Source organism: Leptopilina heterotoma, unplaced genomic scaffold, assembly GCF_015476425.1.
Source record: "Leptopilina heterotoma isolate Lh14 unplaced genomic scaffold, ASM1547642v1 Lhet_68, whole genome shotgun sequence".
Classification (NCBI taxonomy): Eukaryota; Metazoa; Arthropoda; class Insecta; order Hymenoptera; family Figitidae; genus Leptopilina; species Leptopilina heterotoma.
This window is the reverse complement of record NW_025111157.1, coordinates 2,025,962-2,042,799: the sequence shown is the minus strand read 5'-3', so window position 1 is coordinate 2,042,799 and position 16,838 is coordinate 2,025,962. Positions and strand designations below refer to the sequence as shown.

General features: G+C 18.7%; 1 protein-coding gene across 3 annotated transcripts in view; it reads right to left on the bottom strand.

Moving 5' to 3' along the window:
- Window positions 1–16,838, bottom strand: part of LOC122510471 (syntaxin-1A) — a 128,186-nt gene that overhangs the window by 10,170 nt on the left and 101,178 nt on the right. Inside the window, exon 10 of one of the 3 annotated variants that reach the window (XR_006302445.1) lies at window positions 4,684–5,418. The exons of the other annotated variants lie outside the window; for them this stretch is intronic. The gene's annotated coding sequence lies outside the window, so the exon portion shown is untranslated. The remainder of the gene's footprint in view (window positions 1–4,683; window positions 5,419–16,838) is intronic. 3 annotated transcript variants of the gene reach the window in all.

Below are 16,838 nucleotides of genomic sequence, written 5' to 3'. Positions count from 1 at the left end.
ATTTTTACAAAATTAATTCCCAGAAAATTAATTTTCACTAAAAAATTCAAAAAAAAAAAATTAATTTTTACAAAATTAATTCTTAGAAAATTAATTTTCACAAAATAAATTCCAACAAAATTAGTTTTCGCAAAATAAATTCCCAAAAAATTAATTTTCACGAAATTAAGGCCCAGAAAATTAATTTTCCCAAAATAAATTCCCACAAAATTAATTTTCACAAAATTAATTCCCAGAAAATTAATATTTTCACAAAATAAATTCCAACAAAATTAATTGTCACAAAATTAATTCCTAGAAAATTAATATTTTCACAAAATAAATTCAAACAAAATTAATTTTCACAAAATAAATTCCAAAAAATTTCCAGAAAATTAATTTTCACTAAATAAATTCCAACAAAATTAATTCTCACAAAATAAATTCCAAAAAAATTAATTTTTACAAAATTAATTCCCAGAAAATTAATTTTCACTAAAAAATTCAAAAAAAAAATTAATTTCTACAAAATTAATTCCCAGAAAATTAATTTTCACAAAATAAATTCCAAAAAAATTAGTTTTCGCAAAATAAATTCCCAAAACATTAATTTTCACGAAATTAAGGCCCAGAAAATTAATTTTCACAAAATAAATTCCCACAAAATTAATTTTCACAAAATTAATTCCCAGAAAATTAATATTTTCTCAAAATAAATTCCAACAAAATTAGTTTTCGCAAAATAAATTCCCAAAACATTAATTTTCACGAAATTAAGGCCCAGAAAATTAATTTTCACAAAATAAATTCCCACAAAATTAATTTTCACAAAATTAATTCCCAGAAAATTAATATTTTCTCAAAATAAATTCCAGCAAAATTAATTTTCACAAAAGAAATTCCCAAAAAATTAATTTTTACAAAATTAAGGCCCAGAACATTAATTTTTACAAAATAAATTACCACAAAATTAATTTTCGCAAAATAAATTCCCAAAAAATTAATTTTTTCAAAATAAATGTCCAAAAAATTAATTTTCACAAAATAAATTTTTTGTGAATAAGAAGAAAATTCTGTTTTACACAATTATAAAGCAGAAAATTTTCTTCTTTCATTCAGAATAATTTATCTTTTAATCAAAATAAGTCATTTTTCGTTTTGAAAATCTTTTCAAGTGATAAACATTCTGTCCAACTGAGATATTAAAAAAAATTTGTCAAGAAATTCGAAATATTTTTTTACAAAAGAATAAAAATAGAATTTATGAGAAAATTTAAATTCGAAATAAAAAAAAAATCGTAACAATTATTGAAAAAGACTCGAATTTCTCTCTCAAGTTTTGACAGAATATTTTACGTTTATTATTACATTGAATAAATTGATATCTAGCAATATGCGATTCTCCACCAAAGTGATTGTTCCTTTATTGGCAGTGAATCTTGAATGCGAACTATAGAATAGTTTTGAAGGCACAAACACAAGTTTCGAATATATATAACAATAGAAGTTAGAATTGTAAGGGAAACATGATAATATCACACGTTTTATAGTTAGCGTGCGTTTTAACGTTAGTCGTGCTATTTAGAGATGAAAAATAGTGAAAAGCATTTTATTGTTATTATTATTATTTTTTTTTTCAATAACATTTAGGCTGAACATTGCACGATTAATATGTATCACAGTGATTGGTAAATCTCGCATTGCTTCAGAATATTATTTACTTAATTATGTAAATTTTGCTTATAAAGATTTTCTTTGATTTTATTTCATTTTCTTCAACTGTTTTTTGAGTCGTTTTAATGGAATCTTCAAGTTTCTTTTGCTTATTAAAAGAAATAACTTTCTGAATAAAAAAGCACTTTACTCTGTTCTTCATTTACCACAAAAATTTAATTTTTTCTTTCTCTCACTTTTCCCTGATTTCCAGGCAGAATTTTCCGTGAGACTAAAAAATATTCCGAATCAGTCTAAAAATTATTAGATACTCAAAAAAATTTTCAGATACATTTTTGGGAATTTCTTTTAATTGTAAAATTATTCGAAAACAATAATATAATGTAAATATAATTATTATTTACTAAATTTCATTTAATACTTTTTATTTTCAAATATAAATTTTGGAATAATTTCATAGTCAAAAATTTAAAAAATTCATTCATTAATTACATTTATTAATTTATTATTTATCATTTATTAATTATAATAAATGTTTATATTTTCAAAAATTTTAATAAACTTTATTCTTCTCAAGAATTCAATTATTTTGATGAATAATAATATTCTTCGCTAGAATTCAATATTTTTATAAATATAATAAAATTTTTTGCAAAAGTTCAATTATTTCCAAGAAAATTTTAATAGAAATTCACGAAAGAATTCAATTATTTTTAAAAAGTTTAATAAATCCTTTGAAAAAAAACAATTATTTCATTAAACAGTAAAATTTGTTGTAAAAATTCAAATAGTTTCAAATAAAATTCTTTTCACGAATTTAATTATTTTTTAAAAACTTTAATAAATCCTTTGAAGCAATTTAATTATTTTTATAAAAAGTAAAATTCTTTGCAAAACTTCAATTATTTTTAATATAATTTCAATAAAATTTCAAGAAAGAATTCAGTTTTTAAAATTTTTAATACTATTTTTCAAAAAAATTCCAATTATTTTTATTAATAATAAACTTCTTTAAAAAAATTTAATTATTTTAAAAATTTTAATAAATCCTTCGATACAATTCAATTATTTTTGAATTTTTAATGAAATTCTTTGAAAATATTCAACTATTTTATAAAATTTTAATAAATCCTTCCAAACAATTCAATTATTTTTATAAATTGCAAAATTCTTCTCAGGAATTTAATTATTTTTCTATAATTTTAACAAATCCTTTAAAGAAATTCAATTATTTTTATAAATAGTAAAATTCTTCGCAAAAATTCAATTATTTTTAATACAATTTTAATAAAAATTCATGAATTCAGTTTTTAAAATTTTAAATTATATTTTTCGAGAGAATTCAATTATTTTTGAAATAGAAATCCTTCGAAAAAAATCAATTTTTTTTATAAATAGTAAAATTTTTTGATATAATTCAATTATTTTCTAAAATTTCCATATATCCTTCGATACAATTCAATTATTTTTAAATTTTTAATAAAATTCTTGAAAAATTCAATTGTTTTATAAAATTTTAATAAATCCTACGAAACAATTCAATTATTTTTATAAATTGCAAAATTCTTCTCAGGAATTCAATTATTTTTCTATAATTTTAATAAATCCTTTGAAGAAATTCAATTATTTTTAATAGAATTTTAATAAAATTTAATGAAAGAATTCAGTTTTTTAATTTTTAATAATATTTTTCGAAAAAATTCCATTATTTTTAAAAATTTTAATAAACCCTTCGAAATAATTCAATTATTTTTATGAATAGTAAAATTCTTTGAAAAATTCAATTATTTTCTACAATTTTAATAAATCCTTGGAAAAATTCAATTATTTTCAAATTATTTTTATCATTTAAAACATTTTTTATAAATAATAAAACTCTTGTTAGGAATTCAATAATTTTTCTATAATTTTAATAAATCCTTTGAAGAAATTCAATTATTTTTAATAGAATTTTATTAAAATTTGATGAAAGAATCTAGTTTTTCAAATTTTTAATAATATTTTTCGAAAAAATTCAATTATTGTCTAAAATTTTAATAAACCCTTCGAAATAATTCAATTATTTTTATAAATAGTAAAATTGTTTGGAAAAAATCAATTATTTTTGAATTTTTAATCAAATTCTTTGAAAAATTCCATTATTTTTTAATATTTAATAAAATTCTTTGAAAAATTCAATTATTTTTTAATTTTTAATAAAATTCTTCGAAAAATTAAATTATTTTTTAATTTTTAATAAAATTCTTTGAAAAATTCAATTATTTTTCAATTTTTAATAAAATTTTTCGAAAAATTCAATTATTTTTTGAATTTTTTATAAAAAAAAATTCTTAAAGAGAATTTAATTAGAATTTTTAAAAATTTTAATAAAATTTTTAGCGAGAATTCAATTATTTTCATAAATAATAAAATTCTTTGAAGGAATTCAATTATATTCTTCAATTTTTTGATGAAATTCTTTGCCTAGAATTTACTGATTTTTAATAAATTAATTGAAAAATTGAAAACATTTAAAAAAAATTATTAAAAAAATTAAAAAATTTCAGAAATTACAAATTTATTTAAAAAAAAAATTGTAGAAAAGAAAAAAGTTGAAAATTCATTTTAGAAAATCTGTAATTACCCAAATAATTTTAGAAGCTGATTTTTTGGAAACAAAATATGCAATGAGAGATTTACCAATATTTCCTTTACAAAACGAAGTCATTTGAAGACCATTTAATCAGCAGACAATAAATAATTACAAATTACAAATTACAAATTACAAATTACAAATTACAAATTACAAATTACAATTGACAATTGACACTTGAACAATACGAGTACACTTTTGACAAGTTTCAAAATTAAAAAAAAAATAAATAAAAAAACATTTATTAAACATAAAAGCACAGAATTTGTTTCTCTACTTATGGCAGAGGAAAACAAAAAAAAAAAATTTTTTCTTGCTGCACTATTTTTTTTTCTTTGGTTATAATTTAGAAAGCTTTTTTTTCAAACAAAAGAAACATTGTAGTGACGAATACTTACAGCTGAGAGGGACAAAGTGCGAAAATATATTTATTTTTCGATAAATCACGATGAGTGGTTAGTATTGCTTTTGGATTAATTTTTTTTTTGTTCGGTGCTAAGCTGGTGTTATCGTTGGATTAATAATATGCAATTATTGTTGGCATAACTATAAAAAAGTCTTGTTATTTTTTTTTCATGTCCTGTACAAGAATTTTGTGACGGTTCAGTCCACGCGTCGACTCGTTTCGCGCTCAATTTTTTTTTTTTTTTATACGAGAAGAGTCGTCGTCACATCCATTTTTTCGCTATTTATTGTTTTTCTTTTTTTTTGTTTTTAGAAAAAAGTGTGTAATTTATTTCCTTTTTCGTCATCCTCCGGATTTTTGTTTTGTATCACCAATCAGAAGTGCTTTCTCATTTTTTTTTGTTCGCTGCAACGATATTTGCTACTTTCTGAGTTGTTTTTTTTTTTTTTTTTTTTTTGTCGGAGTGTAATATTTTTTTATTATTTATATTTTGTATATGTATAAGTAATTTTTTTTATTTTTTATTTTTCTGTTCTCCCCTCATGTCTAGCTATCTAACTATTTGTCTATCTATCTATTGCTCTCTCTCTCTCTCTCTCTCTCTTATTTTTTTCTCTCCCTGTCTCTCTATGTCTACGGCCATTTAGAATGACGGAAGAAACGCTCCTACAATGGAGATCAATATGACCAGAGATACTGCGACGCAGATCATAATCATGATCATTTTCTGTGGACAAAAAGCAGAATCGATATCAGTCAGTATTGTTATGGGTATAAACGGCCCGATAACAATCAACAAATTTTGTTTTCACGAATAGGAGAAATTAATTGGGAATGAAATAAGAAAGAAGAAAGAGATTGTACATCAGGGTTGCCACAAACATTTTATTTTACTTTTTCTCTCAATTTTCCCTGATTTTTTTAGGCAAAATTTTCACTTTTTCCCGGATCCTCTCTAAAAATAAAAATTAAGAAAATTAATAATAAAAAAAAATTAATTAAGAAAATTTTGAGTAACTAATATACTGAAAAAAATATTCTATTACATTTATTTATGAATTTCTAACAGCAACTTGAATGCAAGATATTTTTGATTAAATAATTGGATATTTTGAGTACCACTGTAACACTCCTGGTAATAAGTTTATTCTAAATTTTTTTTAAAATTTAATTACTTTCCAAAGCAATTAGAATTCTTCAAAAATACAATTATATTTCAAAATAATTTTTAAAAGTAAACAAATAAAATTCATTAAAATATAAAATTTATTTCAATGAAATTTGACAAAATTTTCAATTGTTTCAATTTTTTTTAGATTAATTTTCAAAAATACAATTATTTTAAACAAAATTTGAAGTACCTTCTCAAAAAAGTCAAGAAGCAATTTTTCGAGATTTTTTTATTAAATTATTCAAAACTTCAAAATTAAAAACTTATTCTTATTTATTTTTTTGACAGGAATTAAAATTTCATATAATTTCAATGAAAAACCTTTTGAAATTGAATTATTATTTCTAAAAATTGCAATTGTAATTCTTTTCTAAAATTCAATTTTTTTTTTTTTTTTATAATTTTTGAATTAAATTATTCAAAACTTTAAGAATTCTTAAAGAAGAATAATGTAGTTAATAATTTTTTAAAATAAAAATTTAAACATTTTTATACTTTTGCTTCTCTTAAATTTTCAAGAAATTTAATTTAATTTCAAATATTGAATTATTTTCTAAAATTTTAACTCAAATTTTTTAAATCAATTGCTATCAGCATTAAAAAAAAAAATTAAAATTATTTTCGAGAATTCAAGTATATCTTCAAAAAAATTTAATTACAAATTTTCAAAAACCCAATTTTTTCGGAATTTCTAAATTAAATCTTTCAATCATTTTTGTAAAATAAATATTAAAAAATTTATTGTTCTTTATTTGCTTAAAATTTCGAAATACTTTCAAATGTAAAATCCTTGGAAAAACTTTTTATGAAAATTTTAACTGCAAGTCTTCCAAAATTCAATTATTATTTTCTAGAATTTTTAAATAAAATTCTCCTTTCAATCAATTATTTTTAATAATTTTTAAAAAAGTTCTTCTTGCGAATTTTCAAATCCATTTGTTTACAATATTGAATTTTACGAAATTTCATCGATTATTCGAAAATTTTTCAATTGTATATATTAGAAAAAAAAACTTGAAATAATTAAAAAAAAATTCAATTAAACTTTTTTAAAAAAAATAATTCTACATAATTGTTAGTTAAAAATAAAAAAATTTTAGATTTTTAAAGATTTTAATCTGAAAATTTTTTAAACTTCGATTATTTTTCAAAAAGATAAATTCTGCAGAATTATTAATTAAAAATATTAAAAATTCAAATTTTCAAAATTAAATTATTTCTAAAAATTCACGCAATAATTCTTTGAATATTCAATATTATTATCTAAAATTTTAACTAAAATTAATTTTTTAATCAATTTTTATTTGCAAATTCTAAGACAATTCAATTATTTAAATATAAAAATAAATAATTGAATAATTGAATATTTTTTTTTAAAAATTGTATTCTCGTTAAGATTTTTATCAAATAATTTTTCAATAATTAAATTCTTTTGACGAATTTCAATAAAATTTTTACGAAATTATATTATTATTTATGAAATTTTTTACTTTTATCGAGGAATTCAATTAAAATTGTTTTAAAAATAATTGAAGTTCAAGAATAAATTTTTTTAAATTATGAAATTAATTGAATTCCCAACAAGAATTTTATTATTTATCAAAATAATGTAATTATTGCGAAGAAATTTGTAAAAAAAAAATTGCAAATAATTGAATTTCTGTGAAGAATTTTATTATTTATCAAAATAATTAAATGGTTTAGTAGAAATTTATTAAAATTTTTTTTAACTAATTAAATTCTCTTGGAATTTCTTTTATTAAAAATAGTAGATATTGAATTTTGAAAAATATTTGAAAATAATTGAAATTTTGACAAGAATTTTATTAAATTTTTTTGAAAATAATTCAAGTTTTTCGAGGAATTTAATTAAAATTATATAAAAAATATTTTAAATTCTTATAAAGAATTTAAAATTTGTCAAAATAATTGAATTTTTCAGAAGAATTTTTATTAAATTAAAAAAATGATCGAATTCTTTTTTAAAAAAATTTTATTGTAAATATTTGAATTTCTTCAAAAATATTACAATTAAATTTTTTTTAAATAATTGATTTCTTTTGAGAAATTGTATTAATTATAAAAATAATTGAAATTTTTATGAAAATAATTGAATTTCAAAAAAGAATTTCATAATTTACGAAAATAATTGAATCTCTGTAAAAAATTTTTGTTATTTATGAAAACAATTGAATTTATGTGAAGAATTTTACTAAAATTTTTGAAAATAATTGAAATTTTTCCAGGAATTTAATTAAAATTACGTAAAAAATATTTTGCATTCTCATAAAGAATTTAAAATTTCTCAAAATAATTGAATTTTTCAGAAGAATTTTTATTAAATTAAAAAAAATGATCGAATTCTTTTTAAAAAAAATGTTATTGTAAATAAATTGAATTTCTTTAAAAATGATATAATTGAAATTTTTGTAAATAATTTATTTCTTTTGAGAAATTTTATTAATTATGAAAATAATTGATATTGTTATGAAAATAATTGAATTCCAAAAAAGAATTTAATTATTTACGAAAATAATAATTGAATCTCTGTAAAAGTTTTTTATTATTTATGAAAATAATTGAATTATTGCGAAGAAATTTATAAAAAAATTTGTAAATAATTGAATTCTTTTAAAAAAATTTATTATTTATAAAAATAATTGAATCTCTGTAATAGTTTTTTATTATTTATGAAAATAATTGAATTATTGCGAAGAAATTTATGAAATATTTGTAAATAATTGGATTCCTGTGAAAATTTTATTATTTATGAGCATAATTAAATATTTGCTTAGAATTTATAAATTTTATAAAAATTGTTTTTAAATAATTGAATTCTTTTGGAAAATTTTATTATTGAAAATAATTGAATTTCAAAGATAAATTTTATTATTTCTAAAAATAATTGAAATTTTGACGAGAATTTAAAAAAAATTTTTGAATATAATTGAATTTCTGCGAAGAATAATTTTTTTATGGAATTGTAAAAATTTAATGTTTTCCAGTACTTAAAAAAAAAAAAATCCCTGACTTTTCCCTGACAAATTCTACTTTCCCTGATTTTTCCCTCATTTCCCTGAACTGTGGCAACCCTGTACATATATATAAAAAATATATATATGTGAAATTTTCAAGAATATTACGAAACAAACGAGCATTGTCAATTTTGCGAGCACCAAGATCTGGGCAAAGCTCAAAAACCCTCTCATTATTATTCCTCCCCTTTTTCCTCATTCTTCTTTTGTTCTTAGTTTCACTTTTTTTTTCTTCTCTTTTGTCATCGAGAGAACGAGAGAAAACTCACGATCTTATTTTCAAATAAGGTCGTGTGTAAAAAAATTTAAAATACAAAATTAAAAAAAAAAGAAAATACTTTGCCCGGATCTTTTCGTCAAGCCTCATTAGGTGCATGAAAAAAAAAATATTCAAAGGTGCGAAGAGAAAATAATTCAAGACGAAAGAATATTATTATTATTATTTTTTTTTTAAAGAGAGAAAATTGAAATAAATTTTCGAAAATGTATTAAGAAAGAGAAAAAAGATGAAGTTCGATGCTCACGATTTTATATATGTTTTGTGATGATTGAGTTTTGCGAATCGTTATTTAAATATCATTACATCATGACCGGACGTTTTATTTGCCTTGTCAGTGTGACGCTATCATGCACTTAAAAGCGAGTCGAGAGAAAACTAGATAAAAACTATTTTTGTAGAATATATAATCATATAATATACAACAGAATTAATATTCACAAATTATATGTAGAAGAAAATAATTCCAGAAATAAGAAAAAATATTTTATTTATACAAACGAAACAATATTCTGCAAATCGTAATAAAACGGAAATAGCCAAAAGAATAAGTTTATCAAAAAATGAAGAAAATTTTTTTTGTTTCGTGATGTAATCTACGAATTTTTCTAGACATTTCATTTTTCACCTTTTTTACTTTTTCAAGAAGCAAAAAATTCCAAATTCTCAGTTTTAATCTAAATTTCAAAAAAAAAAAAATCTTTCAATAAAATACGAAAAAAAAAATTCTATCAAAAAGTAAAGATTAAAATATTCATTTTAATCTTTACTTTTTGATAGAATTTTTTTCTCAGACCTTGAAAATGTCGCTTTAGTTGATTAAAAATTAAAAAAAAAATCCAAACACTCGTTTCTTTAATTTAATGTTCTCACAAAAATTTTAATTTCTATTTCCCTGATTTTCTCCTTTCACTGATTTCCAAATTAAAAAATTCCGATAATTAAAAAATAATACTCTGAAAAAAAAATTTATTTGATTCAAATAATATTTATTGGAGTCAATTAAATGGCATTTGAACTAATAAATTCATTTCATTTCATTTCCGGCTTTTTTCTTATTAAATTTAAATTTATTCGATTTTGAACATAAATAAATCTACAAATGGCTTCCAAAAATTTTTTTTAGAGTTTTTATGAATAATTAAATTTTTTTGACGAGTTTCTATAAATTTTTTTGAAAATGTTTTTTTTAATAATTTTAATTAAAAATTTGGAAAATAATTAAATTAAACAAAGAATTTTTTCAATTTTTTAAAATAATCTTGTCTGTTCATAATTATAATTTGAAAATTTTATTAAAATTTATTGATACTAATTGAATTTCTGCAAATAATTTTACTATTTATAGAGGTAATTGAATCCTTCTAAAGAATGTTATTATTTATGAAAATAATTAAATGTTTGCGTAGAATTTTATAAAAATTTTCGAAAATAATTGAATTGTGGAGAACAATTTAATTATTTGTAAAGATAATTGAAATTTTGAGGAGAATTTAAAAAAATTTCTAAACATAATTGAATTTCTGCGAAGAATTTTATTACTTTTGAATATAATTAAATTATTTTTCAGAATTTTATGTAAATTTATGAAAATAATTTAATTCTTTTGAAGAATTTTTTTTTTAATAATATTCAAAAGAATTTAGTAAATCTGAAGAATTTTGCTATTTACGGAAATAATTGAATTCTTGAGAAGATTTTTTGTACAGTTTCTAGAAATAATTAAATTTTTTCGGCGAATTTTAATAAAATTTTTAAGAATAATTACAAAAAATTCAATTATTTTCTGAAATTTTTAACTAAAATTCTTTTTTAAATAGTTTATTTTTAAAAATCTGTAAAAATTTTATATTCCATTATCTGTTTAAAATATTCAATTTTATAAAATTTCGTTTATTCAAAAATTCTTCAATTTAATATATATTAAAAAATCAAAAATTTGAAATAATTTCAAAGAAATTTGAATTAAAATTTTTTAAAAAAATTAAATTCTGCAAAATTATTAATTAATTCAGTTTTTGAATCAATTTTTAATGAAAAATTCTAAGAAAAATCAATTATTTAAATATAAAAATAAATAATTGATTGAATAATTGAATGTTTTTTAAAATTGTATTCTTATAAAAATTTTTATCGAAAAATTTGTCAAAAGTAATAAAAATTCTTCGCAGAAATTCAATTATGTTTAAAATTTTTTTTTTTAAATTTGCCTCAAAATTTCAATAATTTTTATAAACAATTAAATTGTTCTTCACAATAAAATTCAATTATTTTCAAAAATTTTAATAAAATTCTACGCAAACATTTAATTATTTTCATAAATAATATAATAACATTCTTAGGAAGGATTCAATTACTTTTATAAATAGTAAATTTCTTTGGAGAAATTCAATTAATAATTAATAATTAAATTCTTTTGACGAATTTTAATAAAATTTTTACGAATAATTACTTTTCTCGAGAAATTCGATTAAAATTGTATTAAAAAAAATTGAAATTTGCGAATGAATTTTTTTAAATTATGAAAATAATTGAATTCCTAACAAGAATTTTATTATTTTTGAAAATAATGGAATTATTACGAAGAAATTTATAAAAAATTTGCAAATAATTGAATTTCTATGAAGAATTTTATTATTTATAAAATTAATTAAATGGTTAAGTAGAATCTTATTATTTATGTGAATAATTAAATGGTAAAGTAGAATTTTATTAAAATTTTGTTTAACTAATTGACTTCTTTTGAAAATTTTTTTTATTAAAAATAGTAAAAATTAAATTTGGAAAAATATTTGAAAATAATTAAAATTTTGACAAGAATTTTTGAAAATAATTGCATTTTTTCGAGGAATTTAATTAAAAATTATGTAAAGAATATTTTTAATTCTCATAAAGAATTTGAAATTTGTCAAAATAATTGAATTTTTGAGAAGAATTTTTTTAAAAATTTATTTTACTATATTTATGGAAATAATTGAATTCTTGAGAAGAATTTTTTTACAGTTTCTAGAAATAATTGAATTTTTTCGACGAATTTTAATCAAATTTTTAAGAATAATTACATTTTTTGATCGAGGAATGCGATTAAAATTCCATTAAAAATAATTGAAATTCTTCGTTATAAAGTAATTTTTGAAAATAATTGAATTTCAGAGAATAATTTTATTATTTTGTAAAAAAAATTGAAATTTTTACGAGAATTTAAAAAAAAATTTTTTGAACATAATTAAATTTCTGTGAAAAATTTTATTATTTTTGAAAATACTTGAATTTTTGCTATAAATTTTATTATTTATGAAAATAATTAAATGTTTGCGTAGAATTTTATCAAAAATTTTAGTTTAATAATTGAATTCTTTTAGAAGATTTTATTAAATTTTTTTGAAAAAAATTCAAATAATTGAATTTCTTAGATGAATTTCATTTATTAGAATAATTGAAATTTTGAAGAGAAATTAAAAAAAATTTTTGAACTAAAAAACATGAATACATTTGAATAGTGACTCTTTATAAAATTCAATTATTTATCAATTATCAAATTAAAATTAAAATACTTTGAAAATTTGATTTGTTAAAATGTTTTTAATGAAATTCTTTAACAAATTTAATTATTTTCAGTTGAATTTCACCAAATTTCTATTAATTCGATAATTTTTTTTTAAAATTTATTTACATACTATATTTGAATTAGTGACTGATTTTTTACTATCAAATTAATTATTTTTAACTAATTGAAATTTAGAGAACAGTATAAATAAATAAAAATAAAGAAATAAAAAGCGATTTTTTAAAAATAAATTTAAATAATAAAACTTTTTTTTAATTTGGTGTAAAAATTCCTGGTTATTTCCCGGATTTCCCGGTTAGTAGGCACCCTGTTTAATTGACTCCAATAATTATTATTTGATTCAATTAAATATTTAATTCATAATAATTATTTAAATAAAAAAAATTTTTTTCTGTGTAAAAAAAGGAAAAAAATTTTTTTTTTGATGAAATTTAGCTTAAAATTTACAAGGCAACTAAGAGAACAAGTTGATGAAACTCATTTTGGTGTTCTAAGCATTCAAGAATGTCTAATCACATCGCTAATTACTACGAAACTAAATGTTGAATATTCTAAGGGGACTATAAGTTATAAATGTAATTAAAATCATGCTACGTGCTTGCCGCCTGCTGGAAAATTATAATTCACAATAATTCGATGCAATTACCAAAAACACGCGTAAGGATGATGCTCTTGTTGCTGTTGCTCGTTGTCACTCGATTATCAGGGAGCAAAAGAATATTGCAGTTGTTTTTCATCGCTAAACACTTAAAGACGAATGACGACTACAAAAAAACTCCTACTTCGTCGCTTCTACCAAAAAACATTTCACGAACACATTCAACAATTTTATTCGCATATCCGCTTTCACAATAATAAAGAATTTTTTTTTTTTTTTTTTTTTTTGTTCCAACAATTAAACATTCTAAACACTGTATTGTTTTTTTTTTGTTGTCACATAATCTTCTATTCTCCTTGTCACAAATTTCCCTTTCCCAACTTTTCTTTCTCAAATTATTACTAAAAAAAAAAATAAAAAAAGATAATAAAAAAAAAAAAATTAAACAAAAACGTTTGTCAAAAAAAAACCAAGAAATAAATTTTGTCTTTCTTTTTTTATTTTGCAGATGACAGATTTCCTAATTTTTTTTTTTTTTTTACAAATTTTCTTTATTCTTTACTCTAATTTTCTTAACGAACAACTTTTTTCTCTGCAAAGTAGTAATTTTTCTTTTCGAATTCTGTCTTCTTTGATTTTTTCTTTTTTGAATTTTTTTTTCCTTCATAGGAAACTTTGACATCAATTTCCCTTCATTTGAAGGATGTTGAAAGTAATTATTTTTAAAAGAGAAAAATCGAAGTTAGTTTTCAGTCTCATTCGCAAGTGGGAATTAGTTTTTAACTCTCGGAGTTTGCATTTCTAAGTTATCGCAAAAAAAAAAAAAAAAGAAGTGAGTTTCAGTTTTCTGTTGGCGAGTTTCACACTAGCGAAATGAAAAATGAAAATTCAATAAAACATGAAATTGACTTTCATGCAATAACTAAATTTTAAATACGAAATTAGAAAATTTAATTTTCCAGAAGAGAAAAAAATTCGTCGATTTTCAAATTGAACTGTAGAAAATTATTTAAACATTTTATAGAAAATCTGTCATTTCCTTTTTTTTCGAACTTAGAATTTTTCCTTGACTAACAAAATGTTCGAAATAAATTTAATGAATTTAATAAATTAAATAAATTAAATAAATTAAATAAATTAAATAAATTAAATAAATTAAATAAATTAATTTAATGAATTTAATAAATTTAATTATTTATTTATTAATTCATTAATAAATACCCTATGACTGTTAATAAATAAATTTAATAAATTTAATAAACTTAATTAATTAATTTAGTTATTTATTTATAAAAAGTTCCTTAGGTATTTATTAATAAATTAATAAATAAATAAATTTAACGAATAAGTGTAATTAATTAATGCATAAATTTTAATTAATACATTAATTAACTCTGTATTGAATAATATTGATAACCTGTTAATATAAAAAGCGTTCAGTCTTTAGTGAAATAAGTTAAGTTCTTTGCGAGAAAAAGAAAAAAAAAAAATCACTATTTTTGGACTATAAACTAAAACTACTGCTACTTTTTTGTTTAAATTGTCTTATAGATTTGACTCGGCTTTTCTGGTTAATCACAAATCGCACTAGGACTTGGAAAGGGAAATTATTCTCAGAACAGGAAAATTCAGGAGTTGGATTTTTATTTTTCAGACCAGAGATACTAAAAATACTTGGCATTTGTTTTTAATTTAAAGAAAAGGAGAATATTATTTTAACCGCACACAAAACGAATAATTAAAAAAAAAATTAAAATATTGGAATAATTAACTACCAAAAGTGGAATCACTTGCAAAACGTTCAAAATTATTAAAAATCTGATTTTAAAAAGTTAATTTTCCAAAAATGAATTTTTCCACTTGATGAATAAAAAAAATAGGGAAAATAAAATAACGGGTTGCCACAAAAATTTAATTTCCTTTTTTCCTGATTTTCAGAAAATTTTTTGACTTTTTTTCCTGATCCTAAAGAATATTCTGATTTACCCTAAAATTGATTAGATACTAAAAAAATGTTCTACTCCATATTTCTTTAATTAATTAAAGAAAAATTAATTACGAATTTCTTTAATTGTAAAATTATTCAAAAATAACTTGATCAAAAAAAATAAATTCCGCAGAATTATTAATTAAAAGTATTAAAAATTTAGATTTTCTCAAGAATTTTAATTTGAAATCATTTTAAAATTCAATTATTTCTATCTAGAATTCAATTATTTTTTACGATTTTAAACATAAAATTCTTCTCTAAATCAATTTTTTTAAAAATAATATTCTTCTAATTGTCAAAAATTTTAATTTGAAACCTTTTTTCAAAATTAAATTATTTCCATAAATTGCTATTTTATTTGCAATTCCTGCAAAATTCAATTATTTTTTAAAAATTTTTAACTAAAATTCTTCGTCAATAATTTTTAAAAATTTTCTTCTAAGCCAGTAATTTTAATAATTAAATGATAATTAATTAAAAATATATTTAAAAAATTCAATTAATTTCAAAAGAACTGTAATTAAAACTTTTCAAAATATTAAGTTTTTTAAAATTTCTAATTAAATTCATTAATAATTCAAATTTTCTTAAATTTCAAAACCTTTTTGAAATTCAATTATTTCTAGAAATTGCAACTATTTTTAATTTCTCCAAAATTCAATTATTTTCGAAAATTTATAACTAAAATTTTATTTTTAATAATTTTTACGACTATAAAGTCTTCAAGAATTATGAAAAAATTCACGTTATAACGGAATTTTTGAAAATAATTGAAATTTTAGTTAGAATTTTATTAAATTTTTTGAAAATAATTTTATTATTTATAAAGAAAATTGAAATTTTTACGAAAATTTAAAAAAAAAATTTTGAACATAATTAAATTTCTGAAGAAAAATTTTATTATTTATGAAAATAATTAAATGTTGAAATGTAGAATCTCTTATCAAATTTTTTTTTAATAAATTGAAAAATAATTGAAATTTTGCTAAGAATTTTATTAAAAAATTTTTGAAAATAATTGGATTTTGAAGAAGAATATTATTATCTACGAAAATAATTGAAATTTTGAGGGTAATTTTTAAAAAATTTTGAATATAATGGAATACGATGATTTTTTTTAATTATGAAAATAATTGAATTTCTAAAAAGAAAGAAAGAATCAAATTCTTTTTTTTTAAATTTAATTTTTTTGGAAAATAAAAATAAAAATTTTGTAGAATAAATGCAATTTTCTATCATTTTATTTAAAATTGTATAAAAAATAATTAAAATTCTACGATAATTTTGGTTATTTATGAAAATAATTAAAAATTTTGTTTAAAGAATTAAATTCAAATTTTTAAAAATAATTTGACTTTCTCAGAATTTTTTTTGAAACTTTTTGAAAATAATTAAATTCCATCGAGAAATTTCATTAAAAAATTGAAAATAATTGAAATCTGACGAAGAATTTTATTAAAAAAGTTCTTTTTTGAATAAAAATTAGATTCTTGTGAAGAAATTTTATT